General features: G+C 41.1%; 1 protein-coding gene across 3 annotated transcripts in view; it reads left to right on the forward strand.

The window, feature by feature from the left end:
- ANKRD6 (ankyrin repeat domain 6) overlaps window positions 1–13,910 on the forward strand; it is a 102,278-nt gene that overhangs the window by 37,482 nt on the left and 50,886 nt on the right. For 2 of the 3 annotated variants that reach the window (XM_037392996.1, XM_037392999.1), the window contains exon 3: window positions 11,869–12,024. The exons of the other annotated variant lie outside the window; for it this stretch is intronic. The gene's annotated coding sequence lies outside the window, so the exon portion shown is untranslated. The remainder of the gene's footprint in view (window positions 1–11,868; window positions 12,025–13,910) is intronic. 3 annotated transcript variants of the gene reach the window in all.

Here is a 13,910-nt window from a genome sequence, read left to right on the forward strand (position 1 = left end):
TGTTTTTTAACTGTTTCATATCAGATGTTAGAAGTATACGTGTGTTCCATTTAATAGGAATTTTATTTGTTGAGTGTGTCAAAAGTTACTTGAGATGTACTATGTGGAAGGTTTCAAAAGCTTATTAGCTACTCTTGTGTTTCTGAGATCGTGTGACAGAATGGAGCTGGTGCTGGGTTTCTTCAAAGTATACTTTGACATACAGTGGGGTACAGTTTAAAACAAAAAAACATCCCTCCCAAGTGCACCAAACCCCAAAACAAACAGTCAGCAATCTATCAAAAAGAAAAAACCCTTTTTTTTTTGTCTGTTGTATGTGGTTTTTTTGTCTATTATAACCAGTCTTTAAGGTGGTCTTGGAATAATGAATGGAACTATTTAAACGCACTGGTTTTCATCATTGTAGTTGAAGTGTCATTTCCCCCTAAAATATGCAATACTGAAAACTAGTAATTGTGTTGTATCAAAAATACACCCAACAATTCACTCTTTTCTAATACTTTTCTTTGTACTGAGTAGATATTTGTTAAAATGTAGTATTTCCTTGGTTAAAAAACAGAATTGTCAAATTGTACTATCAAGTTTGTATTTTGTTGCAAATTATTGTGCCCTTTTATCATCACTAGAGATACTCAACTTTCACATTTCTTAAATCACATGTAAAATTGGTTCTTTACATTAAATCAGTTCCTCCCAATGCCTGATGAGTCTGCTGCTCAAGAAACTCTAAGGAATCTTCTTTTTGGATGTAAAAGCCCAGGGTATGTTGGGCTGTCTTTGGAAGGTGTAAAGCTAAGTGAGGTGTAGTTTTTTCTGTTGCAGTTGTGGGAGCTCTTGTTCCTGGGGCTAAGTGCCAAAACTTCAGTCCAGCCTCATGGCCCGTTAGCTGGCTGGTAGTGATGAGATGTTCGAAATGATTTGCTCTGTGGTTGGGATGGTTTTGCAAGTGTGTTGCTTCGCCTTGGTCACATCCAGTTCCTCTGCCATGAGCTAGAGCTGTAGACAGGCTGGGTACCCAAAGGCCTGCTAGCTGCTGCACCTCTTCCCTCTTACTGGGATGGTAGGGCAGATATAGGATAATCTTGTAAAATACTTCAAGTTAATATTTTTTTTTTTTTTTTTTTTTTTTTTTTTTAGTACAAACAAGATGACCAGTCAAATGGTTTTTGCCTTTAGTTTGTGAAAAATATATGGACATCTAAATCCTCTTAGTGCCTTTTTTGCCTGTTATTAAATAACTGTTTTTGGTTTATGGGGTCACTTTTAGAAATTCCCAATGGTTATCTTTTGTCAAGGAAATTGTTACTAAATATCTTACGCATTGCTTTGTTACAGCTGAATAAAGAATCAAATTTGTTCATTAACTACTACATGCCCATGCAGCAATTGGAAAACCTTAGGACCTGAGTAGATGTGAGAGAACTAAAGTACTTCTCAGTACCTGACTTCTTTATTTCATGTAGGTTTTTTTCTGTGCTTTATTTTTGTGTGCGTCTAAAATAATTCTGGTGTTTTTGATTGTTATCAGTAAATTGAAAAGTCTTACAAACAACTGCAGGCTACTTAATTTCCTTCTTTCTCTTTCATTCGGCAAAAATACCTATCTATCACTATCTATTGCACCATCTAAGTCAATAGAGGCTTAATCCTTGTCTGCATGGGAAAGGGAAATTGCCCTGCCCTGCAGATGGACAGAGCATAGGAATCGGTCAGTATCTGTGTTAAGCTTCCTTAAACATTTTTTAAGAGTAAAACCTTTGACAGATTTTGTAGTTGAAGACCTTCCTCTCAAATGGTGGTATGGGTTTCCTGATTTTCTTTCATGTGCACAAATGACTTAACCAAAATAATGACTGTTGACTATATTATAGAAATATATGTTCAGAGCATGCATAACTAATAAGACCTTGTAAAGTAATCGATGTGCAATAAGAACCCACAAAAAGACTTGAATTTTTTTTTTCTTTTGAATGTTTTCTTTTCAGTTCCTGACTTTTCCATTGCTGCTTCTGGTGTTTTTATTAGAGCTGATGACAATGTTGTTTTAAAAAGCAAACCTTTTTATTCACTATTTTCATCATCACAGATACTCTTTTTAGCAAGATCTGATGGGCTTATCTCAAAATTGTGTGCTTATTGGTTACTCTCAGGAGAACAAATAAAGCAGAAAAATCTTTGGGATATTTTTGGTTTTGTTTTGCAAACATTCCAGTTGTAGCTATCCACTTGTGTTACCTGATTTCGAACTTTTTTCTCTTTTTTATTCCTGCCACAGATGGGAAGCAGGCAGTGCGCCGAGCAGGTACGTACTTGCAAGCACAGTGCTTGTACTTTCAGGCAGACCTGCCTGCCTCTCCAGATCCACCCGTGCACCTGCTCCGAGCTGGATCTCTTAGGGAAGGACTTGAAATGAGGCAGTAGTGGCAGGACAGCAGGAACCACCACTGAGGCTGAATCCTGTATTTGGGTCTCAGTATCCAAAACAGAAATGGGAATAATCTCGTGCCCTCACATACCCATATGAAAAGTATGCGCTTCTGTTTATATTAGATGAGGAAAAATAGTTCCTGTATTTGCTAATGTATTTCAAACGTGATGATTTAGAATGGATGCAAGAAAGATAAGCGGGTCATTTTGTGAAGTCTTTCAGGTGTTACTGAAACATCAGGCTAGTCAAATTTGGACACTTTCAAGCCAGTCCACCCTGGTACTCTCTTCTAGTGAATGAAAAGTATTTTCTCCAGAGGGATGTTCAAAATCCCCAAATTAAGTGCCTAGTCTGGATTGCCTTCTGTCTCTGTCTCCATACGCGTGCTCTGCAGTCAGCAAAGAGGATGAGTCTGGGATATCTGTGTGTATGCTTCCCCTGTCCCTTGTCTGTCCGTAGGGTGGTGGTTTGGGTGCCAGTACGGTGGTGAGGGAGAGAGGTGGGGCAGTGCAGACATCAGGTCCTTCAGTTGCAGAATGTAGTTCAGGGGAGGAAATTTGACAACTTTTTCATTTGTTTGAATTAATTCCTCTACATGGTGCTCCTGAAACTCCCTGTATTTTAGAGAAAGCTGAATGAGCGACAATCTGTAGGCTAGCTGTTCTGTTGTTCATCTAAAGAGCTCTTCTGTTTTCATGTGAGGGCACCTCATTCCCACGGTCATACTGCTCCACAGCCCTTTGTTTGTCTTTGCCTCTCTTTTTGCCCCTTTTGGATGGAAGGGCATAAATCTCTGAAACATCCAGCTAAAATGTCAGGGTACTTAATCAAACAGTGATGCAGCTAGTTACATACATCTTGAAGAATTTAAACAGAGAAGAATAAACTAAGGCAGCGAGTTCATATGTATAAAGGTACGTTTTCCTGCAAGAACTGTAATGGTTCTGTGGTGTCTGTGCATTGTAGACCCTTACAGTATCAGGTTTTAATGTGTGTGCCTTACAGTAACTGTGCAGTTAGCTGAATTAGCGGCTGAATTAGCGTGTTCCTTTGGCAGCCGGAACTTTGAACTGACTAAATTTTACGCACTTAAACTTCCCCTTTAGCATTTCTCCCTTTTCTCATTTGATTTCCTTCTGAAAAGCAGTAGAGAAACTAGCAAAAGAGAGGGAAGGAGGACACGATGGAGAAATGCCATAATTCAGTTGAATACATGTCTGAATTGAAGAACTATTCTTTTTAAAATTCATGTTTTGGAGTTGTATTGCAGGCTGGCAATCCTGTTCGCTTTGAAGAACATACCTGTATTTTAAACAGCTGACATTACATCCAGCGGAAAGAGGGAGAAGATCCACAGGTTAAATGTTATGAGATCCAAAAAAGATCTTATATTCAGAGATCCAAAAAAATATCCTGAAGATTTAAATTCATTTGCAAATATGATCAATAACAAGCCTTACAGCTCTCTGGGTATCAGGAGCTGGGGCGAAATCCAAACCCCATCAAAGTTAACAGCAAATTCCCTGTGACTTAATAGGGTCAAGGATCATACTTACTTTCTACTTAAGGTTTTGCATGTGTAAGATTAGATATACTGGAGGTGGCACAAGGAATGCCTTTGCTGTTTAAAGATGCTAAATGGTAGATAAATGAACAGTGGTTAAAAGGTGCTGGGAATCCTGTAGGCTGAAGAGGGGAGCTCAGAGCTATAATTACAGTTTAGAAGGCAGTTCATAACCAATTTCTAGCTCTTTCTTTTGGAAGATGGAAGCTTTGACATAGCAAAATACTTTATTTAACGGATGGCCAGTTCCTCGTTATGTATGGGGTTCACAGCGTCTAAGTAGAGGTGCTTGTAAATTAGAGCTGAGCTCCCTTTGTGGTCAGACGAAGAGGCCAGAAAGAACCTGGGACACGCATCCTGTGGCTGTATTACAGCCGTTTCTCTATCTCCATTGGCTGTAGAAGGAAATTAAACTAGTCTAAACCCAATCTTGTATAAGGTTTAAGTTAGGTGAGGTGTATCAGCATGATGGCTATTGCAGGGCTTTGAGAGGAGCATGTATGCCTAGTCATTGACCTCCAGTTAAGTGAAAGAATTTGAGGGAATGCAGAGAATTGGCTGAAGTCTCCAAGTTGTGTCATTTACCATCCTCCTTGCTCCTGGATGGATCAGTAGAAGGGGAGAGCAGTTATGTAGTGTTTTTTTTGCCCATCACTGTATGATGTTAGTTTGATACACACAATTTACTTTAAAAAGTTTAAGTAGCCTTAATAATAGAAAGCCCCAGCAGAGCGGACACTAATGGTCTCCTCAGTTGTCAGTCTCAATAGAGAGATTAAGAATTGAATGAATAAAGGGACCAAATTACCATCTCCCCCCTCTGGGTGTTGCCTCATGAAAGCAGGTATGAGCCATGACCGGGGGTGGTTGAGCAGACTGGCTCTCCACCATGCCCTGGTGCGAGACAGGACTTTGCCTCTGTTCTCGGTTCAGCACCGTTCCTGAGGGCTGCTGCAGCGTCACTCAGTTGAGCTTTTTTACACAAATGGTCGAGTCCAGTCATCTTCAAAGAAATGCAGTATATCATGCACTGATACTATATATTATTGAATACTTTTCAGATGCTAACCATCTGATACGCTGCGTTAAACCTAGCCCAGCTAGGCCTACTATTTTTTCTACCCAGTTTTGCACAGGCAAATCATCTTTTCTTGGCCAAAGCTCTCAGTGAGGTGTAACAGCGCAGCTCTGCGGGGTGTGCACCCAGAGGTGGATATGTCTCCAGTGTATTGGGTTGAACTTGCAAAAATGTCTCAAGGAAAATAAAGCATCTGTTCCTGATTTCATCTGGAGCTTGGAGAGCCTTAGTTAATAGTATAAGCACTGTCTATAAATACCTAAACACTTTACTTTCTGAATACTATTCCTTGAATATATTATAAAGTACAGCGCCAGCATTCCTTTGCCTCCCTTCTATAGGACAGGTTTGTACAATCAGTCCAACGTTCAGGTAAAAAAAAAAATGCTGCTGCATGTGCCATGTATTTTCGGTCTGTTTTTTGTGTCCACTGTGTGGAAGACTTTAGTTGCAACTCGCTTCTCAGTGAGACTGTTTGGCCTTTTTTTGGGAGTGTTGCTCATTTTTTTTTTTCTGTAGCATGTCAAACCGAAAATTTCTGACCATTAGCAAGTAAAACAAAAGTGTTTCAAGAGGGTTTTAGGTGGGCTTTACCAACATGGGATTTGATCTGTGATGATGACTGACTGTGATAAGTTGACTTTTTACCTTATTCAGTCTCAGTACTGAGAAAAAGCAGATCACCTTTCTGTGAACAGCTGATTTTCTAAGATACTGTTGTGTTGACAGATCAGTTGTTAAACATAAACCAAACGTGCGTTCCCTGGGTTTAGGAGATTAAAAATATAAGAGTTACAGCATCAGTGTCAACATTATCTAACCTTATCAGACTTGGCATTATTACTCATTGTATTTTCCAACATCACTTATGATACTTTGCCAGGTACACCATGTGAATAGTGGAGTTGAACATATTTATATTTCAGAGGTAGTAAAATAGATGTTTTGCATTTCATTAACTGAATGTATATGAAAATATTTAATTGATGGTTCTATAGAGGAACAATCCTGCTCTTATACAATATAAGAACTGATGATTTTTTTTTGCTAAAAATATATTTAAGATGCATAACAAGTAATATTTTTGGCTAAAAATGGATTTGCATAGCTTTGTATGTTTTCTTATGTGCATATGGCGTATAAATGAGCTCTGAGTACATTGGATTCATGCGATATTTAATCTCAAGTGAAATGCTTGACACTTGTAGCAGCAGTTGAGATGAGGATGGCTTTATTGGTGTTTTAGGGTCACACTTTCTTAAGTTCAAATTTTTGTCATACTGTGGTAAATTAAAGTTTCGTTATTGATCTCCAGCTATTAGAATGTTCTCCCTTATATATCACAGTGTTGTTTTTTAATTGATTAGTGCATGCATTAAAAAAAAGGGGCGGGGGGGGAAATGTTATTAAACTTCTTCAACGCGGACTTGCATGACTGATACAAAAAACAGGAGGATGTTAATCTTCTCCTTCCTACAGAAAATTAGAAATATCTCCTCCTCCTAAATGGACTGCCATGCATTTTGGGAAATACCTATGTGTTTCTTGAATCACATGCACTAAGCAAATCTGACATTTTATAAAGATGTAGTAATTTGTTATAAATATTTAAGTATGGCCTGGATTGTTTTCAGAAGGCAAATGCAGTGATCTTGAGACTGAAACAATTTTATGTGACACTTCCAGGAAACGTGCTGCTGTATCTTTTGTCTTGTCTGACTGACTGTTGCCTTGTCTAACTTTTCCAAGGAAGAAAAATCAATGTAAATATAAGCAAAACTTTTATGAAGCAGAAAAGCAATTTGGTTGCTCTGTAAAGGAGGAATTTTTTTTTTCTTTCTCTCCGAGGAGAGCACATGGTAGACTTGCTAGATATTTTTCTGTGAACTAAACTTATTAATTTTTAATATCTGAAAATTTTTCAATAATCACTGTTTTTAAAAGTTTTCTGGTATATCTCTTACTAATTCTTAGAGATACTCTAGTTTTTAAAGCAGTGAATGTGGGGAAAATGGAAAGTGTCTGAACAGTGCATCTAATAGGGCAGTCTGCCAAATTTTTCCTGCATCTTTTAGCTCTTATTAAGTTGGATAAATCTTTGTTGAGTGAAATGTTCAGGTTTCCCAGAAGGCTTTAACAAGGCAGAAACTTAAAAATTTCTTAACAACTTGGGAACAATGCTGTGCAGACATCAAAATAACATAACCCCAATGTGTCAATTATATAAAATACATTTGCTCCTTTATTGCATACCAAGTGTAATTCCAGCATTCATTTAAGGATATTTAAAGGTACGTATTTTCTTCTGATGCATCTTCCATCTCGTTGGAATAATACAAGAATCTGCTCTGCCATCCCCCCTGTGAGGTGCTTCTGGGCTGGCTCTGTGCTGGTGGGGCGCTCAGTGCCGGGCTGGTTTCCCATGGTTCTGCTAGGCTGGTAGCCCTGCGGTCCCTTCAGCTTAACAGCAGTCCCTCTCCACAGCCCCAGTGAGGTTTTTGCCAGCTTGGGCTTGTCCCTGCCGGGCTTCCTTTTTTTCTCCCTCCAATTCTCTGGGTGGGAACTCAGCAATTGCTTTGAAGAGAAGACTGGCAAGAGAAGCTTTTTTACTGCTTATGCTCTCTTCTCCCTTCTTACAAGCCCTCTGTTCTCCGGCAAAGGCAGTTCTTTGCCTGCCCTCTTTTGCGAAGCCCCCCACTAGCCCTGCTGGTCATGCACCACCTGAATAATTACACTGCTTTTCCATCTCTTCTCTTAGTATCCACCCTCACCTCATGTTCCTCTGGTTTTGCTAGCAACATAAGCTCATTTGAATCTCTTCCAGCTTGAAAAAAAGGCCAGACCTTCTAGGTACCCTCTGCAACTCTCTCCTCCCTCTCAGTCCTCAACATGCCATCAGTAGCTGTTGGTGGAGTGTCTTTCTCCAATGCACCTTTTCCAGTCCAGCTTCGTACATTTAGTTCTGGGCAGCATCTTTACTAACCTCTTCCTCATCAAAGTTTATAATGTGCACTGCCTCCTCAGCCTCACTTGAGCTGTCAGCTGTCTGCAGTCCCCAGTGTTGTTTTTTAAATCTTGCCTATGCTTTTGTTCTCTGGTCACGTCCTCTTCAGGTTCTTCTGCCATGTCAGCAATATGCTTGGAGGATTCTTTCCCATCCTGCTTTTTGGTAATTCTTCTCTGTGGTTATGCCCTTGGTCATTTTGTCTTTGGTTTCTGTGCCTTGTGGATGAGATCACCTTGAGATAAACACCAGCTCAACTTCTGTGTCCATGCTGAAGACTTCTCTTGGTTGCTGTGCACCCAGCTTACCTTCTGTATGGGCCAGAAAAACCTGTCTGTCTTTTCAGCATAGTCTTGTGGGCATGGAGATGCCAGCTGACATTTTTCTATCCCATAACCTCCAGGTTTTTTCCCCTTTTCCAAACTGTCACCAGCAATTCTGTATTTTTGATCATTTGGACAATACAGTCATCCTTCTTGACACTCAGATTCCTAATAAGAAGATCTTTAATTCAGGATTCCTCTAGGTGATTGTGACCACTCTGTGCCTAAAACTTGCCGAATTCTTCTGCATCCATCTCTTTTGTATACTCCTGTACTGATAAATCTGTCCAGAATTTATGTCTCATAATTTGTGCATCTGTTCCTATAACATGCCTCAGTGATGTGTGAAGATTTTACCCTACTGTTCTGGCATACCTCTGCAGAGGTTGTTTCCTTAATCTTAGAGGTTTGACCAAAGCACCTTCCTCCTCATGACCATCCTTTTCTCTACCATGGTGAGCTTGAGGTGGTTGCCATTTTTTGCTGGGGGGAGCCTGTGGTGACTTTTCATCTTTCATTCAGTGTTAAAAGCTCAGCTGCTTCCCTGGCTGATTCAGAATGTCACCTTCTGTTCCCTCCTTGGCCCATTTTGACACAAACACTTATGCCCAGGGAGAACTACGCAAGAACATCCGTGGTGCTGCCTTGGAAGCCTCACTCAGTGCCTCCTCCTTGTTTTACTGTGATGCCTGAAAAAAAAAATAATGGTAACCAAGGTGCTGCTAGCATGCCTGGGCTCTTAAATTGTTGACAGCATTGTTGCTGAATCCCTCCTACATCATATACCTGCCTGTCCAGTTGCTGCCTCTTGGTTTTTCTTTCAAATTTAGAGCAGGGATCATTGATTTCACCTTCCAGACCCTTTTCTTTGAACCAAGTTTCAGATTGTAAGTAGTCTTTAACAAATAATGTGTAAATTATCAGCATGTTGTGGTAATTTCATAAATTGCAGTCTGCATTCTAGACATTAATTGCCAGAAATCTACAGATTTCTGTAGAGGTAAATTTACTTCTGTTAGTATATAGTTTTCAAGGAGTATAGGCAAGAGATAAGATACTCAAGTGAAATCACACCAGCTGTATTCCTGCTGAACCTGGTGAGGTGAACAGAATGATACAGCTAATCAAAATTAAATTGAATTAGGCTTAATTAGGTTTACAGCACTAATGTTTTGGTCTGTGTTTTTTTAAAAAAGGAACCCACTATTTTTCCAGTTCCCTAATGCAGTTGTAAGAGCACATAACCTTTGTTCCTTGTATACCCTCTGTGGCATGTTTGGGAACCTGTTTTCAGGGTACACCATTTCTTCCTAAGTAGTGTATAAGTTTGTCCAAACTGTAACAAGGCATTAGATGAGCTCTGGAGATCTCTCTCTGATTTCCATTTCTGCAATTAACTTTAGGCTGCGTCTTTTTGCATGACATCTCGAACATGGCTATTAATAGCCTACCTGTAGTTTAGATGCAGTTTATTTATTTGGTTCTTTTTATTTCAAATTATATTCCTAATAAAAATGAAACAGAAAGGTGTGTTTGCAAGACAGTGACATTGTCATTGACAACAGTCAGCAAAACAGTACCGAAAGGTCCAGTCAGACATAACTAGCAGTTAGATTTCCAGTGCCCTTCTGTATTATCAGATTTTTTTGTACATAAGCACATCTGCTGATCTGCATGCATTAGAAGAAAGGATAGGAAAAGCAGCTGAGTTATGTGGAGATGTTAATTAGTAGGAAAGAGGGACGGTAAGGTCTTCCTGCAGCATTTTCTAATTGGTCACTGAACTGGCATTTCAGCGATGATTTCTGCTTCAGAGATCAAGAGAGATTATTTATTCTTAGCAGTTTTCTGTCTGCAGCTCTCAAGAGTTCAAGCAGGCCAAGAAACTTGCATCGTTTGTGAACACCGTTGAACAAGCCGTGACACTGCACTGAGGCCAGAGGGTTCATTTCCAGCCTGTGGAGCCAGGCACTCCCAGTGCAATGTCAGCATGTTTGGGCTCCTCTCTGACTGTAAGGGGAGGAGATGACCGTTACTCCAGTTTTGTTTAATGAAAAGGCATCACTCTTTCAAAAGAAAAAAAAAAAAAAAAAGAAAGGGGCGGGTGGAAGACCACCCTGTATAGACACTAACTTTTAATAAGATGTATGTGAGTTTAGTGAAGCACATGCTTATATGGTCTTTTGCAGCCTTTCTGTCACCTGTACATGAGAGTGAAGAAGTGTGGCTGGACCACAAGTCCATCTCCCAGCACTTGCCTGAAGCAGATACCTAATGAAGCATGCAAGAAGCAGGCAAGCATGGAGTAATGCTATGCTAGAGTACTCCCCCCATTTGCTAGCCATGTTCATATGAAATACTCCCTATCTTTGCTGAGTGTAAGCCGTGGGGCAGGGGAAGCTTCTTGTAGCTAAACTGTTTCTGTAGTGTGTCAGTGGTCTTAAGGGAGTCACCTTTTTCCCCAGCGTGGTCATTGCTGTTTAGAGGTGATAGCACATCGTTTACTTTATGGCTTGCTGTGGTTTACCAGCAGCCCAGTCTCTGGCAGATCGTTTGCTTCTGCCGCAGGGATCTGAGGAGGAGAGTAGAAGTCCATTTCCTCCTTGTTAAAGTGGCAGCTGCTCGCCCTGCCTGTGTGCCCTGGGGAAGCTTCTGCAACTTGCTTCTCTACAGATGTACCAACCTGCCATTCCACCTTTGGAAAGGAAACCACCGTGATCCCCTGGCCCCTCCACCTGTGTGTACCACAAGGGTTGAATTTATGACCCGGGAATAGTAGAGACCTGCTTGTTTTGGCAGTGTAGGCCTGTAACTCATCTCATCTGCTCATGAATACTGCTAACATAGTAGTCTTTCTGGAGTTTTGAGGGGATACGCTGGCTTCAGAAAGGATGTAATGACAGATACGGCAACAAATAAACCTCGAAAAGCAGCAAGAAAGAGGAGCTGGTAGGAGTATTTGTGTAAAGAGAAGAACAAGAGAGGGGTCACAAGCTGAGAACGGAAACCTTAGTGAATACATCTAGTAAGTTCCTATTGCCAGAGAAAAATCAGCTTACTCTCATCACCTAGGTGCCATGGCTGAAATGGGATACCTGGGCTGAGGTGACAGCGAGATGTGACGGGGAAGGCACTAGAGAGAGAGAAGTAGAACAAGTCCTTTTCCTGATTTTATTGATTTATTGCATGATTTCTGGGAAGATATGAAGGTCTCTGCCTTTTGTATAATTGTGGAGCTGCCACTGCTTTGCATTTTCAGAGATCAGTTAGTGGGAGCCAAACTGGAAAGCCATGATTTGAACTTGTTTTGTTTGTAGTGGCAAGCAGGTGTATGAAAACCTCAGGAGGAGATAGCTGGGCTTGCCCAGGTGTATTCAGGCAGCTGAACGCTGCGGAAAGCACTGGTGTTAAAGTTCTGTATTCCTTGGTCTGCTTTGACAATCCATTTACGATGTGTTTCTCCTCATGCAGGAGCAGCCTACCATACTGTGGTACAGATACTCTCTGTTGCTGTCAGCACTGGAAAAGACTGAAGCTGGCATCTCTGCTGTCCTTACCCAGAGGTTGCTCTGCAAGACACAGCTGTAAAATGTTCATCAGAAAAAACTGAACAATAGATCCTTAAGAGTGAGTAAAAAGCAAATCTAACTTTTAAAATTTTTTTGGGTCTTAAATGTATAAAAATAATGCCATGCAGAAATGCATTTGGAAATGCATTGAAGTTCCTGAGTAAATAGGGATTGAGAAGAGCTCAGAGTTTTTCCCGTGGTGCTGGGTTATGATATTTATGTCGCACTGCTGTGTTCTTTGGAGTATGTAGTTCCTAGTCTCCTCTGCTGTCCGTGTTACACCCCCGCTGAACTGCATTTCTAAGGACTGGTGGCTCAAGGCTAGTGAAGAAGAGTGTCAAGCATCTTATTGAAATGGGATTTCCCTAAGCAAGATGCTGGCTCCCTGGAAGGAGAGCTGCTCTGTCAGGGAAAAGATCACCTGGGAGGGATCAGCTCCTTGGGACTGATATGAAGGCTGCATGGGAAAATACCTGGACAGCTGTATCAGGAAAGGAGTTGTCCTGTTTCGTGGGCCATGTTCACCTGCTCAAGCAGGGAAGTTGTGCAGGAATGAAGAGGATAGTGTCCTGATCTGCCTTCTCCAGGACACAGGTGGACAGCAACAGTTTCCAATGGCAGAGAGAGACACAGAACATCTTAAGGATGTTTTCTCAGTGGTTTTCAATTGCCCTTTACTTTTGAATTCTGAATGATTGTGTTCCAAAGAAACCCACTGCAAAGTGCTTTCTTAGGTGTTTTGTAGGCTGTAGCTCTAGACTTTTAAGACATGAACTTGTAGACCCAAAGGATCGCATACTTGGTGGGATGCTGCAGAGTATGGGGCAGCAGCTGGGGAGGCTGGAGGGAGGTGGCTCCGGTGTCCAGGCCTTGCCCTGGTGTTTGAACCCAGGTACCGCTCCTGCCTTCCCACAGCTGGAAGAGGTCTGCAGAGCCCATCCTTTGAGACACATCACCTGTGCTCTGCCCAGACCTAGCTGGGAGAAAATGCTTGTGATTCAGTGACTGATTTCCCTCAGAGTAGTCTGAGGAGTTTCCTTTCCTGGAACGTTTGACCAGCTGGGATATTTGTCTAAGGTATATATAGTATCAGTTAGTAACTTTTTAGGCGTGGTACAGCAATGCTGTTTCGTGAACCTTGAGTGAAAGCCAGCTGTTTTCAGCTGCACCTGCTGGAATAAGGTTTGTGATGATGATGGTGTTTTTCAAAAGAAAGTCAGAGACTGTTCCCGTGGAAATCTCCCTCCTCTGCACAAGGAGGGGCTTTCTTTGTGCTAATCCGTTTCATTGTTTCTGGGAAATAAGGCAGTCTTGATGCTGGAGGATGAGCCAGGCCTGTGGGATCATCGCCAGAAGCAGCTTAGGGCTTAGAAAATAAAACCAAAGAGCATGGCATGATTTCTAAAGTCCATGCAGAAGACAAGTCATTACTGAGATTTGCTGATACTTTCTGCACCAGTTGTTTTTTTCATTTCTGTTCCAGTCTGAGTGTTTTAATTCTTAATAAATCACAGTGATTTACCATTGACAGGAGATGTCATGGTGAAGTCAGGCAGATAAAAGTCCTCTAGCAAACTGCAGAAAGCTTAGTGTTTCTCACAGATACTGTGGATAGGATTCATTTAATCTAACTTTGGGTATTTATAGTGCAGTATCTGAGATGATGCTTAATGAGGTAAGTAATTTTAGACTGTCATTCATCTGACAGTTGAAATGTGCTTTAGGATGACATGATTCATGTCCTTTGTTGACCATAAAGGGAGTCTAGCTGAGTAAGTCAGTGGCAGATGTCTGCACTGCCCAGTGGATCTTTTTCTTTACATCTGGTGTCACAGTGCTGTCCGGAGAGCCTCTGAGTTTGGAGAGTCCTGAAAATTTGCATTCAGTCATCTGTGATCAGTGCAGACACAGCAGAGGTGGTGCCAAACACTTCCTTGCAATTGT

The sequence above is a fragment of the Falco rusticolus genome, chromosome 6 (assembly GCF_015220075.1).
Source record: "Falco rusticolus isolate bFalRus1 chromosome 6, bFalRus1.pri, whole genome shotgun sequence".
NCBI lineage: Eukaryota > Metazoa > Chordata > Aves > Falconiformes > Falconidae > Falco > Falco rusticolus.